Source organism: Protopterus annectens, chromosome 1.part2 (assembly GCF_019279795.1).
Source record: "Protopterus annectens isolate FY-2018-M chromosome 1.part2, PAN1.0, whole genome shotgun sequence".
In the NCBI taxonomy this organism is placed as follows: domain Eukaryota; kingdom Metazoa; phylum Chordata; order Ceratodontiformes; family Protopteridae; genus Protopterus; species Protopterus annectens.
Genome location: NC_056727.1, coordinates 414,599,417 through 414,622,492, shown reverse-complemented (window position 1 = coordinate 414,622,492; position 23,076 = coordinate 414,599,417).

Here is a 23,076-nt window from a genome sequence, read left to right as displayed (position 1 = left end):
GGGAAACTTATTAAAAACTAGTGACAAACATTCATTTAGCAGTGTAAATGCATCTAAACATGACAAAACCTTCACAACGTATTCCACGGATCATTACAGCCTCTATGTAAGTGAAATTAAGCCCAAAATTACCAACAAGCAATAAAACTCAACATTCTTCTCCCAACTCAATTTTCATACAAATCCTATTATTCACTGTGCCCACACAATCAAAAGCATTTCTATATATTAATAAAGAAAAGAAAAAGAGAGTAGAAAATAAAAGGGAGTGAGGCAGAAATAAAAAAATGTAAGAGAAAGCTGTAAGAAGTATACACAATGGAATGTTACTTACTGTTTATATTAATAGAGTTAAAAATAAAACATATTATTTACTCTTATTTAGTTCTGATTATTATTAGTTAAAGCATAACAGATTATTTACAAACAGGCATAAGCAGTATAATCAAGAAAGTATAATTAGAAATAGCATTTGAAGAACTTATAAAAACTTTTACAAGGAATAAATATGTTATTATTCTATTAATGATATTTTCATTACTGTTCTCTCCTGCCCTCCCCACCCTTTACCCACTACATAATCTAAATAGAATGTCATTGTTTAAACAAAGAAAATAATAAAAGGAGAAGGAAAAAAGGTAAAGATAAAAAAATGTATCAAATTACTAACCTTACTTCTTTTCAGAAAGAGAAACAAATTGAATCACAGCTTGCCATTAAATCTTCAGGTATTTTGACTGGTTATGAAACAAAACATTTCTTTGCACATAGAGAATAACTTTGATTAAATCTTTTCCAAAATATTTGTGGCTTTCTGGAAATGCAGGAACTATATTCAAAAAGATTAATAATGAACTAAAATGATGAGAGAGAAAAAACATATAACAAATCATTTGTTTTTAGTCTCTTCTTCTTCTCTGAAGTCTTCCACGAAGCTTCAGTTGCCAATCTCTTTAATGAAGAACTAGCCCATTCCATTTCTTCTATTTTATCCAAAATCCTTTTTCTTTGACAAACAGTAAAGCAGAGTCTAAATCATCGAAAACCTTAGGACCATCAGGAAGGAAGATTTTAAGCTTGGCAGGAAACAGAAGATATGTTTTAAACTGTGCTTTTTTAAGCTCCCTTATTAGTGGCAGAAAAACTTTTCTTTTAGCTATTACCATGGAAGAATAGTCATTGTCAAAACGCACAGTTGTCTCATTAATCTTAACAGGAGCTTTAGCCCAAGCAGATTTAAGAACCATCTCTTTATCAAAAGATGATAGAAATCTAATTATAACTGATCTAGGATATTTTTTGTTAGAGTTAGTATTAGCTATGGATCTATGTGCTCTTTTGATACCAAAAGAGAATGCTTCTGGTAAGTCTAAAGTTTTAGGGAGCCAAGTTGTTAAAAAAGAAGTAATATTGTTACCTTCAATATTTTCTGGCAGTCCAAAAATCCTAATGTTATTGCGCCTAGATCTATTTTCCAGGTCATCCAGCTTTGTTTGTAAATGTGTATTTTGTTTCAGCAGAAACTCAATGTTGATTTCCTCTTCTTGGATTCTATTTTCCATGTCATTCACAGCTTCTTCTATGCCTGTCATCTGGTTCTTCTGTTGTTGCAGGTCTGTATGTAACAGGTCTATTTGTTTTGTAGTTTTTTCTATGAAGGTGTCTATTTTAGTATCCATTTTATCCATTTTATCAGTAAGTTGCTGGATTATAATTATCAGAGACTGAAGTTCTTTCTTGATGCTGGAGTCTTGAGAATTTGTCTTACTGGAACTCATTTCAGACTGATAAACTGACAGGAAAATTTCCACAGTGATTTCTGACAGGAATATTGTTAAGATTTCCTTTCTTTTTTAGATATAGTTCAAGAACTATATAAAACAAACGTATTTAGAAAGAAAATTACTTCAAAAATTAATTTTTTAAGTAATTAATTCCTGTCAGTGTAATGAAATTGGTGGAGCTGAAGAAATCTGCTGCTATCCTGTGTTCATCCTTGGCCACGCCCCTGGTTGACATATCTTCACTTCATCTTCGCTTTCAGATGGGACAGGCAAGTATGTAGAGCTCTACACACATGCATTACGTCAGCAGCACTACAACTGCATGAACTCAGCTGTGCATGACAGGAGGGACACAGGCTCATCATGGCTCAGCATACCTGACTGGTGGCCAACTGCCATTAGCAGGCTGTACAATAACAAGTGGACAGTGCTGTGTGACAGTTGGGGTAAGGGTGCCCCTCCAACATGGAAGCACTACCTCCTAGCTAAAAGAAGCACATAGTGTTGTTGTGATGACTGTGTAGACACAGTAACTGACAAAAGTAGCCACCCACACAAAGCAGAATCACAACACACAGTGTAGTTACATGTGTGATCTCAAAGGACAGGCCCAGATTGTTGGTGACTCATATGTCATGATGCCAAGTATGATGGGCCTGTACCTGGTATGTAGCACATCAGTAGCAACATGTGATGTACATACTCAGGGATGAAAGAACTGGCACATAGACCTGGCCACACAGGTTTATACCTAATGTGCTTCAGATCACCATGTCTCTGCAGTGGTGTGGCAGGAATCATATGGCATAGCTGAGTCCACAGTCACCTGCAAGTGACATACTCCTAACATCCAAATACTCTTCCCTCACCATGCCAATATCTGAGTGCAATGGCCATTTGTTGATGTACTTTTCCAAGCAGTACTGGCAACTGCACACAACAGTAAGGTCCCTCACAAGGACACTCCAGGTGTTCAGTATGTGTTCAACGGGGATCATCTGCAATGACTGCCATTGTTGCCTGCAGCATATAGACTACTCAGAGGTGATCTGTACCTTGCATACAGGGCAATGTGTGACCCTGCCTGATTGCATATGCTGCCTATCTGTAGGAAGCATAGTAGAGAAATAACTCATTTTAAGGACATTAACTTTGTATGTGATGTTAGTACTACATGCTTGTGGGAGAGATTTTTCTAGCAGACTTAGACACACCCTTGAAACACAACACTGCCTAATGGCACACAGAGCATCTCAGTGCACCTCAGCACATGCCATCTGTATGACTGGCTGGGTAACCATCATCTCAACACAGGGCATCTGCCTGTGTCCCTCTTGGACTGTGGCAATATGTGCTGATCCTGTAACTATGGGTATAAATATGTCTGTGATTGTGAGGGCTGTATGACTATTAAGCTAGTGAAGTTCAAACATCCTATGGTCCCATAACATAATGTACAATTCTCTAACATGCCCACACACAAACATGTGCACATTGAAGCTAGCACCACTTCCAATCACTGCTTACATGACATGCCAAGACACACATGTAGTAAAAGTTGGCTGTATGTAGATTTGAGCACTTACCTATGTAATAATACACACTACAGATCATAGTAAGTGATGATGCAACACACCTCATGTCTGCTAGTACTATCAGTTTAGGACATATTATGCTTGATGACATCAGCAGGCCTTGTTGTGGTCAGTCCTTTGGGGGGGCAAATCACACGCTACAAATAACTGCAAAACCTTACCTATGTTTAAGCTACCAAGGTGATCATATTTATGCCATATGCACATGCACACATACCAAGTAGACTAGAGTGAGATTAGAACCCCTACCTATCTAGTCTTACACACTACAGCTCACAGTATTTATTGTACACACCATGGCTTAAGTCTGATACTATACTGCCAGGTGATAGTCTTAAGGTGGATGACATCAACAGGTCTTGTAGAAGAGGGCAGTTTGGAAGCCAGCAGCAAGTTACAGGGCCAAAAAGTGCATAATCATTGCAGGTGGATACCCCATGAGGGCATGTCAGTTGTTTTGCAGGGGGATACACACACAGAAACACACACACACACACACACACACACACACACACACACACACACACACATGCATACACACACGCGCACACACACACACACACACACACACACACACACACACACACACACACACACACACACACACACGTGGCTTACAGTGAGATTAGAGCCCCTACCTACCTAGTATTTTACACTATAGATCACATCACTTATTGCACATGCCACAGGTTAAGGCTGTCACATGTAATTGCAGGCACAGTACTTGTGCATTGTGCAAACTAGACTTGTGTTGAACAGCATCTGTAGCCTGCAGAGTGATATTGCTCCATACTGTTATCTGCATCTAGTATCCTAGCAGTGAAATAACTATTATTATCCAAGCTATGTGTATACAGTTACCAGTATGGCCATATGTGGCTGTATGCACTTAGACAGGCAAACCTGTTGGCAGGAACAATGTGTCCTATACATGCATGCATTGGCATCATTATACATTACACCACCTGATCACATGTGTCTGTCTACGTGGTGACATCCAGCAGGCACTGGGGTCTATAGGTATGTGGATTATGTACTGTTGTGCCTTTTTTTGGTTCCTTTGAGCAACAGTATGAATGTGTGATAGTGCAGATTTACTCACCATTATTAGGGTTTGTAGGAAAATACAGACATCCACACACATATGTATGTGTATAACAGGGATGTATATATAAATGTAGCTGTATGTGTATATGATATGTGTATGTGTTATGCAGATATATGGGGAAAATTTATGTATCATTTTAATATATATAGCTATATGTATATCGGGTATATATGCATTTGATGCTACACAGAGATACTCTACTATGTATGTGAGAGAGAGATAGTGACAAATGGATATGTATACATATATGTCTGTATGTGTAGACATGTCTCTATATAACGGGTCATTTTGATGAAGGGGCAACAAAATTGTGCTCATTTTAACTAAATGTATGGGCATGCCTGGTGGGACTGTCAGTACTTATAAAGTGACTCCAGGCCACATCTACCTGTACTCCAGTTCAGGATTTTGTGTGTTACAGACAATGACATATGTCCCTGTTTCTGCAATACTGCACTTCACTCAAAATGTCCACAGCATTCCTCAGCTGTCTGCAGTACTTAATATGTGATGGAGGTTCATAATCCTACACCATACACAGACTGACAGTCTGTGAAAATGCCAACATAATACCTCACATACAAAAGATGAGACTACTTCCAGATTAGAAGCATCAACATCATCACCCATGCTAACTTCCCTAGTCCACTGAGCCACACAGGCTGCCAAACAGAGAGGAGTCATTCATCACGCAATCAACAGGATAAATATGTACATTGTTATTCCTATGTTATGTGTGACATGCAATGTGTGGTCAAGTTCTATGTTACAGTCCTGAGATTGCCTGGTCTGCTGATATACCATTGCTGACTTACTGTTAAAGCAGTTATATGGGAACACTGCTGTGCTGGGGGTGGGAGAACAACAGCACATTATCTGCTGGGATAGATAGTAATCCAAATATTGTGTGATCGCACTGTTTAACATCTCCCTTGACTGTTGTAGTGAATATTCCAACCATGAGGCCTAGTGATTATTAGGCAACACATACTACTGGACTGGTTATCTGTAGTCCCATGTAGATGTTATTTCTGCCCACATAGTCCACTATATTTCCTTGCATAAATGCAGCAGATCCATACATATGATACCACAGATCCATGCATATGATACCATATTATAGTAATCATTATAAGTAGTGTGTAGGATAGAGACTTACCTTGTGAATGCAGCAGTTGAGAAAACAGTAGTTCAGGGCTGACTCTGTGTGATGCAAGCAGTACACAACCAATACATGGATAGGTGCAGGTTGTGTGGGTTGCCTGGCATTAACAATTTTAATATACATATATATATATATATATATATATATATATATATATATGGGTCCATATGACTACATCGACAAGTCATAACATCGACATGCAGTACACCGACACGAAATCACCGACAGATTAAATAACCGAAATCCCACTTCACCGACATTCAGAAGTTCGACAACCTGACAGCAGAAAGACCGACTAGGGTAATGTGTGATCGCGATCCGGTAAGTGTGCGACAGTGACGGAGGTAGGAGTGGTCAGGTAAGTGAGTTAGGGTTAAGGTGCAGGTAGGTGAAGTGTGCGTTAGTGTCGGAGCTTGGGCTAGGGGTGGGTAAGTGAGTTAGGGTTAGGGTGCAGGTAGGTGAAGTGTGCGTTAGTGTCGGAGCTTGGGCTAGGGGTGGGTAAGTGAGTTAGGGTTAGGGTGCAGGTAGGTGAAGTGTGCGTTAGTGTCGGAGCTTGGGCTAGGGGTGGGTAAGTGAGTTAGGGTTAGGGTGCAGGTAGGTGAAGTGTGCGTTAGTGTCGGAGCTTGGGCTAGGGGTGGGTAAGTGAGTTAGGGTTAGGGTGCAGGTAGGTGAAGTGTGCGATAGTGTCGGACCTTAGGGTTAGGGTTTGGGTCAGGGCTAGTGTGTATGCTATGTAGTGTAGTGTGTTGAAGTAGACCCGGTTTAGTATGTGTAGGAGTTTTGTGCAGTGGTTAGGGGCATTTACTTAGTGACTGCTTCGTTGTCGAACTTGTGAATGTCGGTGAAGTGGGATTTCGGTTATTTAATCTGTCGGTGATTTCGTGTCGGAGTACTGAATGTCGATGTTATGACTTGTCGATGTAGTGATATGGACCCATATATATATATATATATATATATATATATATATATATATATATACACACATATATATATATATATATATATATATATATATATATATATATATATGTGTGTATGTGTGAGTAGCAGTAAGATGTCACTCCCTAGGGCCTTAGGTTGCCAGTGAAGGTGCTATGCATTGTCTCTTAGCCAAAGCCAGGGCATACTGGGTACACCTATGTCTGCCTACAGGGACATCATCAGGGAGTTCCTCCTCCAAGTCCTCCTGTGACTGCGGCTATGGTGACTTAGGCACTGGTGGGGGGGGGCTGTGTATCCCTTCCCTGTGCTGATCCTGCTGCAGCTGTTTCTGCAGGATCATATTGTGTAGCATGGCACATACTGTAAACATATCTGTACATGTGGCTGGACAGTACTGCAGGGCTGCACCAGATATACTGAGGCACCGAAACTGTGACTTCAAAAGCCCAAACACATGCACTATGATGTTCCTAATTTGTGTGTGTGCCTTACTGTAGAATTTTTCTGTGGGTGTGTTTGCATTTATGATGGGTGTCATCAACCACAGTTCCAGTGCATAGCTAGCATCCCCCAGTAAATGGCCATGTGGAATGTCCCCCCTACCAAACATCTGGTACAGCTGTGATGCATGCCAGATATGGGAGTTGTGATAACTGCCAGAGCTGCCAGCAGATGCCTTTATGATAATCCCCTAGGCATTGCACATGACCTGGCAGTTGATGGAGTGGTACCCCTTGCAGTTGATGTAGATTCTACCATCCTCACTGGGTAGTGACTTGATGTGTACATCAGTGCAATCTATGGAACTCAGTACCTCAGGGTAGTCTGCTACACAGTAGAAGTGTTGCATATTGCTGACCCTCGCGTCAGGGATGAGGGATGAGGGGAAAAATGCACTGACTGGCATGTAGTAGCATGGCATCCAGGAAATGGTGAAGTACCCTGGATGCTGATGCCTGTGAGACCCCCATCCTGTCCCCAGTTGGTCTTTGGAAGGTACCTGTAGCTAGTTTCCTAAGGGCTGCACACACCTTTGTTTCCACTGAGATGGGTTCCCCTCTGTTGGCTCTGGGTCTGAGTTGAGGGCAGCAGAGTTCAGTGAGTTCTTGTAGTATATCCCTGTCCACCCTGTAGTGCTCTACAATCTCCAACTCATGTAGTTCCTGGAAGGTTACCCTGGGCTTGAACACTATTCTCCTTCTCTGTTTAGGCATATTGTCAGCAGCAGCACTGACTTCAGAATCTAGCATGTACAGATGTAGCAGACCTGAAGCAGGCCTTAGCCTTCTCTCAGCTAAAATTCCCAAGTCTGCACTCCAATGGTGCAGAATATGGGGAAAAAAGCAGATTGTAGGGTGCATGCATACTTTATAGTGCTCTGCTATAGGTGCTGACTGTGTGCTTGGCTACCTATGATGCATTCCACCTGCCTAGTATATCATTAACATCATTTAATGGCCCTGGTTTAAGTTAAACAGGGGTCAAAACTAATTAATATGGGGTGTATATTAGCAGAATGAAAACTCTAAACCGTGAACGCTCACATGAGCAAAAATGCCAGGAATTGAAAGTGGGATTGCTGGGTCATGTTACAGTGAGGAGTGGGATATTTGCCCTTTCCTCACTGTAGTGTGACCTCGGAGTTAGAATATATAGTTAGCTGGGGGGGGGGTGCAGCCCCCCACAATAGCAACTTCGATCATCGGCATTTTGGCTCATGTGAGCGTTTGTGGTTTAGGGTTTTTGTTTTTCTAATATAGACCCATTAATATGTCATTTTAGATACACTCAGCACTGCGGTGCATCACTCAGATGCATGCCCAGTAGGTAAACAAAGCTTAACACTTAGTGTACAAAAAAACCCTCCAGACTTCCACACTCAGCATGGCGGTACACTGCGCAAACATGTGGAAACACACATCCCTTAGCTAAACAAAGATTTGAAGTTAGTGCACACACTCCCCCATGAAAGGACATGCTCAGCACTGTGGCTCACCATGGAAACAAGTGCAGCTAAGCTGAAATAAGCTTAAAAGTCATTGGACGCACCCTCCCCTGATGTCAACTACCTCCTCTGTAAACTCCAACATGGTTCTCTGCCTACACGAAGGGGATATGCGAATACAATTACCCCTTTATGCTATTCAGTAAATCCACCTCATTTGCATAGGGATCAGTGTTCACTGCCTGCAAACTACACGCTTCATAGCCCTACCACGTTAACAATAACACCAATGCACCATTGTAGATACTCTATGCAATGTCCTGTAATACATTTCTGTCAAATAATATTCATTTTTTTTCCAATTTTTTTTTTTTTTAATAAAGCATGTTTGTGCATTGTGACACACTAAGCAAACATGTCCAGATTATTAAAAAAAATAAAATTAACTTATTTCCTTTAATTTTGCAGACACACAGGAGGATAGTTAAGCTCATATCTGTATGTGGTATGCCATTTCTGTCCATATATCTACATTTTTACAGCCCTTTTGTCTGTCTACACTCCTGTACATGGAATTTTTCTGTGTACACTACAGACACTGACACAAGGTCTGAACAACTTCCTATCTGATTCCTACATTGCTCTACCTGACTCATTTGCATGAGATTCATCTGCTTATTAGGTGATTTGCATGCCAAGGAATTTCGTGTGTTGGCACGTGCATGTGTGCTTCTCAGCAGTGCTTACTGAATCTAAAACCTGCTTACTTTAGTGTAAGTAGCACGGTGTGATGCCTGCACAGTACAAAAACAAAACATGTAGGCTTTATTAAATTCCCCCATGGACATTCAGAAGCCATGCATCTGACACATTTGACATCCTTAAGGGATCTTTTGCATATATCCCGTGGTCCTCCATTATAGGATGTTTAAGGTATCACTCAGTGAAAACTCTTGCTTGGTTGAGTTTTTTCTTGCAGTCTACATACATCTATCTTTATATCTATATCTATATATATATCTATCTATCTATATAGCTATCCATATATCTATATCTATCTATCTAGCTATATCTATATATATATTTATATATATATATATATATATATATATATATATATATATATATATATATAGTTTTTTTTTACTGCCGACATTACCTCACCTTTCCCTCTCTTTCTCAGTTTCTCTTCCATCCTGTTTTTTCCTCAGATCATTTCCATATGTGCTTTTTATCAACTTGCCACTACTTTTCCACAATATCCCTATACACAAATTTCCACCCTCATCCGATCAAAAGATTCAAATGATACTATTGGCTTTTTCATTGAGACAGCTACCTTCCCCTGCTTGCTGCTTTTCTGTGTGCATGAACTTGCTGAGGCACAGCAAAGCTCATACATGGTCCGCGAACACTGTACTAAAGACATACCTCAGTTACCAGTGGGGTTATGTGCCTCTGCCACAGGCCTTGTTCTTGATGAAGTCTGAATTCCTAATGAGTTTCTGTTTGTACACAGCTTTCACCCTTTGTTAATCATTAATGTTTTTAGTTCTGCCTGCATACAGCAGGTAACTAGCATTCGGCTCAGCACTGTCCCAAACACCATGCTTCTGAATCCAAGGGTTTATGTCTCAATTCCTTACTTTAAACAGCATTCTTTCTTAAGTCGGGTTAGTGCCCATAGGAGAGCTGTTTCCCACAGTATAACTTTGTGAATTATAGCAAGCCCTCAGCTGCTCCAAATTCAGTAGAAACCACTACTGATAAATGGAAATGCTTGCCAACCTATTACTAGCATTTGGTCCTCACAAAATGTACTCAAGAGAAAATACAAATTTTAAAATGAGCTAATAATTAAACTGAATGAAATGTATTTCAACAAATACCCAACATTTTTTCTTACTGTCTTCTCTATATATTAGTGTTTACATACAAAAAGTTTTAGTGGTTCGATTTGAAAATGCATAATAATGAAAGGTCTGAGTGCAGAGGTTCTAAATGCATGCACATCCAGCATCCATTAATGACCCCTAGACAGTAAAGAATGCTTGAAGAAAAGTTTATTTCGCATTAACTGCACTCAAGTTTACTTTCCCCTTCAATATTCTATAATTAAAGGTGCTATAAAAACATCAGGATAATGTTTCATCTTAGGAAGTAAATTGTTTATCTTACTATTTCTCAGAACCAGCACTAAAAATAAAATGTCCTATTAACTGGCTTGGAAAAATATCTAGCAGCAAATTAAGCAGGAAAGTTTTGACATAATAAGATCTTTTAGACGTACAGCTTCACCTAATGCTCACTGCTGAGGATAAGTGATGGTCCATATCAAAAGAATTATGAAAAAAATCACACAGCACATAATAACTATTTTTCTGTACATTGAAAGAAAACATTGGAAGAGAAGACTATTCATTAAAGAGTGGTATTAAATGTCATAGATATACCATATACAAGTCCTGATCAGTAAGTCATTTTGTGTTTTTCCTTAAGGCTAGGATTAGAGTGTTTTGTACCACTTACTGTCAACTCAGAAACAAGCTTACAACAACATATCAGTTCTGCCTTGAATGAACATAAAATGTACTCCATTATTTACCTGTATAACAATATTTAACTTGGAAGGTGCAGTTATAGAGCAGTTATCATTCATGCCTTAAACGGGTGCATTAGAGCTGTGGTTAAAGAGAAATGAAATAGAATGATCATAGATCTAAGGACTGTTACCACATAATGACAATTTCATAAAGTGAACAAAATAAATGTGTTTTCTTTCATCTTGATTTTTCAGATCTAGTGCTCAGTCTAAATAAGTATGAGTGTAAGTATGCATATATGTATGTATATATGTATGTACAATATGTATGTATGCATGCATGTATGTATGCATGTATGTTTTCAACATTTGTTACCCAGGGCGGTGGGCTAATTTACAATTTCTAAATTGCACATGTATGTTTATCTATCTATTTATCTATCTATCTATCTATCTATATACATATGGGTCTACACCTAATGAACAAAAACCCACTTACCTGAATCTCTGAAGACTGAGATGACGTCACCGAAACCGCATCTGAACGAACACACAGATCACTGAGTGAAAACTCCAGGCAAGTAACCACTTGTCCACACCACAAAAAAAATGAAAATCAAAGCAAATTAAACTAAACTTTGTGGGGGGCTGTGCCCCACATAACCCCTCAACTAAATATACCAACTTCAAGATCGCACTACAGTGGGGAAAGGGGCAAAGTTCACCATGGTGGCCAAGTGGTTACTTATCCGGAGTTCCTTATTGGTGTTCATTCAAATGCAATTTCGGTGACATCATCTTGGTCTTCAGAGATTCAGTTAAGTGGGTTTTCATTCATTAGAAAGTAGAGGCATATATATATATATATATATATATATATATATATATATATATATATATATATATATATATATATATACACATACATACACACATATATATATATATATATATATATATATATATATATATATATATATATATATAGTATATATAAAAGTATATGTATATGTGTGTGTATATATGCACACACAAACACGCGCACACACACACACACACATATATATATATATATATATATATATATATATATATATATATATATATATACATGTGCAATATAGTCTATCTAATCAACAACATATTTTGAAACATGAGTGAGTGGAAGTCAGGAGTGAACTCTGGAGCTGTGAGGCAAAAATATTTTGAATGAATCACTGTGTCCCTTTCCTTTAAATTAGTCACAAAAGCTGTTGATTATGTTATACAGTTTATGTTTTTAAAAGTTTAACACCAATGCTACAAGATGCCACAATGATTTGACTTAAAAGGTCACAGCTGTGTGTATTTTAGAAGGTTGATTAGCAAGATATTCTAATGAACCTCGGTTTTGTATACCAGCATTTTCATCCAGACTAGCAATACAGTTTGATACATTTAAAGTTAAACTTGGTTTTGTACATCAGTTGTGCCTTATCCATGACTCAAACATCTAATGGAAATGTTACAGTTTTCTGAATTAACATGCACATTTTAACACAACTACAAAATATTATAAATTTATTTACCATCTTCTTGGTCTGGATGTTTGTATCTTTAGAAAGACCCTAATGATTCCAGACATTTAGTTACCTACATTATGGCCACATTGAAATATATCTCATTTTAATTCTCTTTCTCAACATCTCCACCCCTTATATTCAGCCTAACAACACCACTACCTGCCATCTCCTGCAGTTATATTTTATCTAAATGGAATGATAACGTACTGTTTGTCAGAGTTTCCTTGACTGAAACTAAGAACAACATCACTGAAAGTTTAACGGTCTCTTGTAATCACCGAGGAGAGCAAGAAGTGTTGCATTTTTAACACTTTCTTCTTTTCAAAGATTTCCAATCTCAAAATTAGTCTCTCTCTCTGTATATATATATATATATATATATATATATATATATATATATATATATATACAGATATATATACTTCTGTTTGTATGGGTATATTTATGGGTGTATGTATATATGTATATAAATTCCGGGGTGTGGAGGCTTGCTTCTCATAAAAAAAATGTTTTTGAGGTTTGTGACCTTCAACATGTCACTGTGTAGAGTTATGATCTCACAAGGTTGTCAATGTTTTAGGCTCAAATAATCAGGTTTGACAAGTCAGACAATTAACAGCAAACTTTCTCCTACCATCCAAGTCAAATGGTTTTGTCACTAAGTCACATACACTAAAAACCCCACAATACATAATCCACCAGCTATATACTCCACCTATGCCTATATGCCAGCAAACACGTTAGGAAAAAGTAACCCTAAGTGTTTCAAACTAAATAACCTGGATTAATTGTATAACTAGCATCTCTACTTCTCATCCTACTTATAAGAGCCAGCATGGAGCACAACCCAGGTCCACTCCATCATTATACTAAAATAAAGAAATAGATATAAAAAAAACACAGAACCCATTAACTACACTTTACCCTACTCATACCCTACTCAATGCTGGAAGTAAAAGGAACAAAATGTAACAAACTGACACCTTTTTAGCACAATGTCCAGACTTTGTAGCTTTTGCAGAGTCGTGAATCTAGAAACATCAATTCTTAGCCATCACCCTGGATATTCATATACCCACTATGCACATGCAGGCAAAAGATTGGGTGTGGGTATTTTCCTGGTCTATAAATGAAGCTTAAATATGCAAGCAGTTGATTAAGCAAACACATCTACTGACACCACCCCAAAAATAGCAAAAATTTATCATCTACACTCTGTAAAACTAGTTATAACATATTGCTCCTCAGTGTCAATTCCACACAAATTTAACCTCTTAATAACCTGCAAAGCCACACAAAGATATACAGATTATATGAGATTTTACTTTAAATCTCATTGACCCTCCACTTACATGCCACTCACATGTTTCACACAGAACAAAACCTAATGCAAATCCTACACTGTCCAAAAGACCTAATTTCAAAACAAACAATAGTACCCACTTTCCCCCTCAAAATTATAAATTCCCCTGGCAGAAGCTCCAATATGAATGTTCTAGCTTCTTCCTTCACTGACCATTTACCCATTAACTTTACTATTTCTACTCTTCTAAACAAAACTCCACCTAAGCTTATGTCCTTCCCCCACTAAAAGAGATTAAATATTTTTCCTTAGAAAATGCATGACTAAATATAGATTTGGTCCAAAGTTGTTCAGTACCCTCTGTAGCTGCATGAATGCTCACTAAAAGTATTACATTCCCTAGAAGATATACACTTCCTTATTAAAACCAGATTATTTATTACCAACCCTAAGCCATGAATAACCAAATAACTGAAAACAGTAATGAATTTCTGATACTTGGTCTGGTAGCATTGGAAACAACTTTCCAACACTGACACTAGTCATTGATTTATTCTGCCAAGAAGTCTAACTAATAAGGCATGCAAAGACACAAAGCTGTAACAATGCAAAGCACTCAAAAACCCATGCATACCCAAACCAACAAATTCTAAAAAATAGGCAATGACTTTAATAGTCAAAAATCAATTAATGCTATGACAATGCATCCATCACTACATCCATTGGCTCATTTTCATCCAACAACCTCCTGAAAGTATTTACCTGCTCCCCTATTCAACCCACACATTCACTACCCCACATTAAATCACCATCTTATATTCCACCATTTAACCTTACTGAAATAAAAAAGAAGCTGACACTTTTTAAGAGCAAGCTCCTTCTGGTGCTCCCAGCAGGCACTGATGGCCACCTTCTATGATTTATTATAACATGCCCAGACCATATTAGCCTTCTCACATTTATAACAGATACCTCTGTGACAATACCACAACATAAATTTGAAAGCAAGCACTGGCTATCTCCACCCCAAGCTCCGCAAACTGCAGTTACCCTCAGATTTAGACACATCTTAATTAAACCCTTCCTTGGCAAACTACTCAAAAATAGTTTACAATGATTCACCCATATAGTTAACAAAACACTTTGGTCACTGCTCCAGCTGGATGGGCAGAAGCATAGTGACTGACTGACTGACCTATACACCCTCAAAGATGACAAGTTCTGTAGTATGGACACTGGTAATCTAACAAGTTCACTGTTTCTAGACGTCACCAAAGCCTTTGATTTTGTCGACCATAACCTCCTGCTCATTCCCTCGCAGACATTCGTGTGAAACTAGAAGCACAATGTAGGTTCAACAATTTTCTGGAAGATACTTCAAAGTCAAAATGAAGTCCCATATATCTGCAACTACCCTCCAACTAATGAAGTCCCCCCAAGGTTCGCTATTATCCTTACTATTATTCTCCAACACCACCACCCCCCACCCCCTTCCCTTACCTACGTCAGCTACCAGTTTGAGCAGAGTTATATATCAATCAGGCCACTCACCCTGAAATAAAAAAATGACTTAACTTTTAACCTTTAACTTTTTGCATAAGTCTATGAAACATTAGTCTGGACACCTGCATTATTTCAATTTTATTACCCCATTAGAGAATGCTCAGCACTAATAGTGTGATAATATTCAGATTAGATAAATAACTGTTAAATAACAGATGCATATCCTTTAAGCTGTGAATCTTCAAATATAACAAATCATTTACTACAAATCTTAATTTGTTTCTAATACAGACTTATTATATAGCAGCTATAAACACATTTTTCTTTCTTATATGTGCTTAATTTAAAGTAGTTCTAGACATATTTTCTATTAAAGTATGACAACAATGACTGTAACCTACAGTAAAGATAAATTGTACTTCTATTTATGTTTGTTGATCAGAGCAGAACTCTGATTTTAATGGACATTTTTCATACACAGACCCAGAGCGATGTTTAGTTAAATGAGTTTGTCAGAGTCACAGAGGCAGGCAAATGGAAGCCAAGAAAATAAAACTGCAAGTAGCAATATGTTAATCACTGAGAACCTTAGTTCACTACACCAACTGCCAGATTTTTAGTTGTATACTTATATTTGTTTATAGGTTCATAGGCTGGTACTAGGCTATCAGCCCTAGGGCCTATACAAGCCTAGCCATAACAATTCCCTGGCTATTTCTTCCCACACTATTTACTTCCCTGGACCCCTGTCTAGCAGGGCGACTGACGTGATCCCAGGGGTGAATTTCCTTTCTCCCATTCAATCGTCAAGGTTCCTTTTGAAGAGGGCCAAAGAGGCACTCTGCTTGACATGTATGGGCAATCTATTCCAGAGTCTGGAGAGTCTCTGGTCAGGAACCTATCCCTCCAGCATGTTTTGTTTATTGTGATGACAAGGTTTAGATCCCTGGGCGTGTGGCTCTGAGGGATTGAGATTTCTTTAAGTGTAGCATGTCCAACATTAGTTTATTTAGTCAGTCAGCAAGTTACTTAGTTAACTTTGTGAACTTAGAACAATTTCAGGTTCAGACCAAGAATGAAACTATAAAATAAAATTAACAAAAATAAAATTAAGATCAACAGATAAAGAATTCACACATAATATTGCACAGCTGAGATTATAACAAACTGTCCTACAGACATAATGATAAATCATTATATATACATAATATATCTGAATGCATGTTTGAAAACAACAGTATGTCTTTTAAGTTAAAGTCCGTCAGGTGAAAGGAGAAGAACAGGCCTGTTACCAGAAGATTCCGGAGTGTGGGAAATAAGATAATTAAACTAATTATACAGTAGGGGAATGATGGATGGGAGCAAAGAAAGATTATTTTTGCATCTTTTCGATGCACTTTACTGGGCTCCTAGGAGATGTGACCAAGCAAATTAGGGTAGGTCTGTGAGATGACATGATATGTTTAGTCCAGGTAAAATGAATTGCTTCTGCAGGTGAACTTTATTTCTGAATCAAACTTTAGAGTACCAGTTGAGGGTTCTGATGTCAGGCAGTATGGACTCCCAGGTTCTTGGACCTAGTACTAAAAACAAGTAGTTAATGTACTGCCATTTTCTTAGCGGAGGGGTGGGGTGGGGACATGGGTATCCAGAGTGATGACATATTTCCAGGGTGTGAAGGTAGATTATATATTCTCTATCTGTTACTGTGAGTTAGCCTGGACATTACTTTGTCTTAGTTGAAGTTACCATTGTTACTGTTACACCCAAGGCTATGCAGGCATCCTACATTCCATACAGCAATATATATCATTTAAAACAAGCAGTGGTAGCCCAGCAAAGTATACTGGCTGCTGATTAGAAGCAGCAAAGTTGCCTGACCAATATGCTGATGAAGCAACTATTTACTTTCTGTGATGGGACAGAATAACCTAGGAAAGGTAAAGCACTTGGTGAACTTTACTCGGTACACAGTACTTGCAACAAGAAAGTTCAGATTATATGCATGGAAGTAAGAGTGCAGTGCAGTACAGTGCAATATAAGTGACCATGTGCAAACTAAATATTTTTTGAGTCTAATTCTCTTCTGCACGTAGCAGCATAGCATCACTGCTGCAACTATGTTTTGTTCAGGCACAAAGAGACATGATGATTTTTTTATGATTTATGGCTGTTGATTATGCTGATAGAAGTGAGGAAAATCCATTTAGAAAGTTCTGGAGGGATAGGAGTCCAGAGAATGTGGAACTTGTGTCACCTTTTACTGTTTTCAAGGGGCAATCCACCTGTTATTTTATTATGTTCCAGAACTTTTTTTCCTGATATTCCAGACTTTATTTAATTTGTAAAGAGATTTTAGTTATTTAGCAAGCCATTCATTTTGTAAATGCTTAAAAAAATGAATAATTTTGGGAAGTATTTGTTTTGCAAATAAAGGATGGAGCTGATAAGGTGTTGACTTTGTGAAAGTTTGTTTTTTAGATCATTGATATTCTGGAGATCTTGGCAGAAGGTACTATGACTGGATACATTTTTGTTAGAAAACTTTAGAGTAAAACTAATTTGACAATGGTCAGTAATAGTTGAGGTGGATGGAAGGGTTGGGAAGTTGCAGCTTTCAATATGCAAGCTATAGCTAACCAGTTTAGATCACTGAAGAGCTTTGTATGCAGTAGTTGGTGTTCATTTTTTTTAATAAGGAATAACATATCACCACTGATTCTAATAGCAGGTCTGGCATTAAAAAGATATGTGTACCTGGGAAAGAGCTTAAGTTATATAAATCTTATTTCACCTAGACCTCAGTGAGTGCAAATACGTTTGGTTATAATTGCATAAGAGCACAGGATTGTTCTGGTTTATTTATCAAATTACCTGCATTTAGTGTAGCAATTTTATTATGGAATAATTTGGTTCATTGCTGGGAGGGATGCACAAGTCATAAATGGGTGAGGATATGGATTTGATTCAAGATAGCTGTGGAGTAAGATATATAGAGATGGGGTAAGCCATATGGTCAATATTAGTAAAGTTCTGCCAGAGTGAATGTCTGCGAAACTTATGAAAGAGAGAGTGGTAGGAGTGATGGGGTTATGGTGGGTTTGATGTTAGTTAATAGGATTCAAGTTTTGATGTATGACTGACATGGACATTTAAGGAAAGAAGAAGGTTTGGAAGGGCAAATACAGAGATTAAATGGGGATGCATATTGCGTGGCAGTAATTTGGAAGAAAAGTGAGACCAAGACTAAGAAAGAAGTGAGTGTAGTGGAAGAAGTGATGGTCTGACATTTGTTTTCTAAATATTGGATTTGTAATGATAGGTAATGAAAGGAGTTGTCAGATGTTTGGATATTTGTTGGTAAAAAACAAGTAATCTCTGCGGTATCCCCAAAGTCTCAAAATAACCCACTAAAGTGTAGTGGGTCTAAAAACAAAACAGTGTAAGAAACTTCTCTGTGTGGAAGATTTTCAGTCCATATATTTCTAGTTAGTCACTGTATATTAATCAGATCAGACAATAGTAGTAGAAGTAGTGAACGCAAACTCGTCAAGTCAAAAAGTAATAATAGAAAATATATAATTCTACAGCATTACTAAGTATTCGAAAGTAATCCAAGCAAGGCAGGCAGTCTGTTTCCAGTCGAAAATCCTTTATTAAGTACACAGGCAAGCGATCCAAGTAAAACAAAAATAGAATAATAATTTCCTCACAAGCTTTCTAAATATATATATACTTTTTATCAGGCATGGGAGTGGTTTATTGTGCTGTAAAACAAAGTGTTATTGGTACACATGTTAAATTCACATCCCTTCCCCCATCAGTGTGACAATCGAGGTGGTCCTGCCCTACCTAGTAGCTGTCATAATAATATATAGCCCTAATGTACTTTAATGGTACATCTTATTTAACCAAATTATTAAGTAGATTATTAAGTCTATGATTTTATACAAGGCAATATACTACATGGCTGGAAATATACCAACCTTAGTTCATTTTGTGATCAAAAATTATATATAAATATATACATATACATTTTGCATGTAAAAATCAGTTTCTATTTTCATAACCTATTGTTAATAAAGATCGCTTTGGTCCTTCTAGACTTCTTCAGGTCTGTGTACAAGAACCCTAAAAACCTATATAATTGTATAATTAGTTAGTATTGTTATTATCATCATTTTGAATAAAGTGGAAAAAAAGAGAACCAGAAACAAATAAAAATAAAAAATATATATATATATATATATATATATATATATATATATGTATGATGATGGAAACAAAATATACACTTTATTTATTTTATTTATTTATTGCAGTTGGTTTACCAGGATAGTCCATTGGGCCACAAGGAACCCGTTTTCAATGGAGTCCTGGGGAGAAAAGCTCCAAAAATACATTTTACATACATATAAACATATATTCACACTTACACTCAAAGATTAACAATAAGGTAAAAAAGCAAAAATGTACAGCTAGATACAGTGCGCAAAAATGTAATAATATTCATTTGTATAGACATATCCATTTATACATAGTAGATAGGAAAAATTTAGTCACTAGAAAGTTAGAGGAGATTTAGTGAGATGATGAAGTGGTAGAAGAAGAGAATCGTTGGACTTACCTAGTAATTTCTATAGAATTTTAGTTATAGTAAGATGTAGCAGAGTAGAGTATGGAGGGAGATAGAGGAGAGGAGTAGGTTATGTAGGGTGGGAGCAGGAGCATTCCCACTGAGATGTTAGGTATGTATAGAGAGATTTTTTGAAAGCAGAGTGATTACAGGTGGTACGTATGAGTGAAGGAAGGGAGTTCCAGGTGCGAGCTAGGGTGAAAGATAGAAGGTTTTTGCCTGGGGGATATGTTGGTTTATGGACTTTGAGTAGGTTTTGATTATTTGATCTTAGTACTCTATTGGGTAGATGCATATTAAATGCAGAAGAAAGGGAAGGACAGAGGGAGGGGTTGAGAATAAGCTTGTGGGCTAGAGTTAACTGAGTGTAAGTGAGCTGATTGGGAAGTTCTAGCCATTTTAGTTTCTGGAGGGAAAGGCAGTGGTGAGTGGAAGATTTGCGGCTGGTGGCAAATTTTGCAATTTTGTTGTAACAACAGGAAAGTTGTTTTTTGAGGGAGGATTGAAGATTAGTTAGGAGTGGGGCACCATAGAGAAGGGAGGGGATAAGGAAGGATGAAGCAAGTGTTATTTTGGTGGCAGAGGTAAGGTAGGTATTTTGTCTATAAAGCATACCAAGTTTTTGGTGGGTTTTGATGTTTTTTTGTAGGTGGGAGGTAAATTTAAGTTGGCTGTCAATTAGTACTCCAAGTAGCTTGGTTTCTGACACTAGTTCTAGGGAAGAGTTATCTTGGCTAGTTATTGAAAATGTATGCATGTTGAGATGGGTAGCTTTAGAGGGAGTAAAAATCATTAGCTTGGTCTTGGAGGCGTTAAGAGCTAGGTGGTTTTTTAACATCCATTGTTCTGTTATAGGGAAGGCATCTTGAGTTAGTTTTTGAAGTAGAGAGATAGAGTTAGCTGAGCAGATGATGGTGGAATCATCTGCATATTGGATGATGTTTGAGAAAGGGATTGATTTGTGGAAGTCATTTATAAATATGTTGAAGAGTACAGGTCCTAGAATGGAGCCTTGTGGAACACCTGTAGGCGTGTTAAGGAATGAGGAGGTAGTTTTTTTCCATTTTACTGCCTGTTTCCGGTTGGCTAGGTAACTAGAGAACCATTGCAAGGAAGAGGAAGAAAGGTTAAGTTTTGAGAGTTTAGATATGAGCAGGCTATGTGAGATGGTATCAAAGGCTTTGGAGAGGTCTAATAATAAGGTAGAGACAATTAGGCCAGAATCACGAGCTCTATTTACTGTTTCAAGGAAGGAAAGGAGGGCTGTCATAGTGCTGTGATTAGGTCTAAAGCCATGCTGTGTAGGAGTTATTAGGTGATTTTCTAGGAGATGAGGGAGGAGTTGAAGGTGGACACATTTTTCTAGGATTTTGGAAATGGGGGACAGGATGGCTATGGGACGGAAGTTGTTGACGGTGTTATTGTTGCCCCCTTTGTGGAGTGGAATGATGTATGCTTGTTTCCAGATTTGGGGAACTGTGCATTCTTTCAGGAATGGTTAATTAGGATGCTGATGGGATATCTTGAGTGTATCAGCAGCTATACTAAGAAAGTAGGAAGGTATATTGTCAGGGGCATTAGTACAAGGTTTTAATTTCTTAAGCAGCTTCTTTATAGAGGATGTAGGCATGGGATTGAATGAGAGGGAAGTGGAGTTTGGGGAGGGAGAGTTGGAGGGTGGAGGTGTTTGGAGTAAAGGTTGTGTAGTAGAAGTGGTAGAGGAGTTAGAAGGTGGGGAACAGGGAGTAGAAGTGGTATAGGATAGAGTGTAAGTAGGGGGGGGGGGGTGTTAGAGAGCATAGTGGAGTTGGAGAATGAAGATGTCAGTTTTGCAATAGAATCAATAAAAAATGAGTTAAATTGGGTAGCTAGGTCTAGTTCAGAGGCATTGGAATCAGGGGTGGGAGTGTCTGGTGTACTAGGATGAAGCAGGGTGGAGATCCCTTTCCAGAATTTTTGAGGGTTGTTTTTATTTTGGTTTTGGAGTGTATGAAAATAGTTTTGTCGGTCAGAGGTGATGAGTTTTTTTACTTTATTTCGTAGCATTTTATATTCATTAAGGAGTGGGCTTGTTTTAAGCTTCTGGTAGCGTGACCAGACTTTATTTCTATGTGTCATGGTAGTGAGAGTGTGCTTAGAGAGCCAAGGGGCAGATTTTGTCTTTATTCTCTTTGTCCTTAGGGGAGCTTGAGAGTCAAGTAATGCCAAGAAAGTTGTATTGAAGTGTGACACTGCTATGTCTAGTGGAAGGGTTTTTAGGCAGTTCCAATTAACTGCTTGTAAGGAGTTTACAAAGGTAGTAGGGTTGAAATGTTTTTGGTCACGGATAGTTATATAGTTGTGAGTTTGTTGAAGGGCAGTGGGAAGTCGGTTGGTGAAAATGGGTGAGTGATCGCTAAGGGAGTCTGGAAGGGTACCACTGTTGGAGAAATAGTGAGGGTGGGAGACAAGGATCCAGTCCAGTATACTTCCACTGGAGAGGTTTTTTGTTGGGCGAGTTACTGAACTGATTAGTTGAGAGAAATTGTATAGGTTAATATTTGAGGAGTTTGTTGGAGATTGGATGCAGGCCCAGTTGATGTTTACATCTCCCATGATTATGGTTTCGTTGGTAATGTTATTAGACATCCAAGAGAGGATATTTTCAAGTGTGAGGATATTGTCCCCTGGGGGTATATAAATGGAGGCTAGACAGATGTGCTTGTGATTATTGATTTGTAGTAGAGTAAGGAGAAGTTCAGCATTGTTGAAGTTCGGAATAGGTTTATTGTAGGGAGTGACTGCTAGGGTGGATGAATATATGAGGGCAACCCCACCACCCTTTTTGAGGGGCCTGTCTTTTCTGATGATGGAGTAGTTTGGGGGAACACTTAAATTTCAAATGATTTAAAATGGTATTTAAAACCAATTTGTAGAAAAAATTAAATAAAATGCAATTTGTTATGTAAACAATGTGGCAATTTTCTAAGTTCCAGTGCACTTTTAATT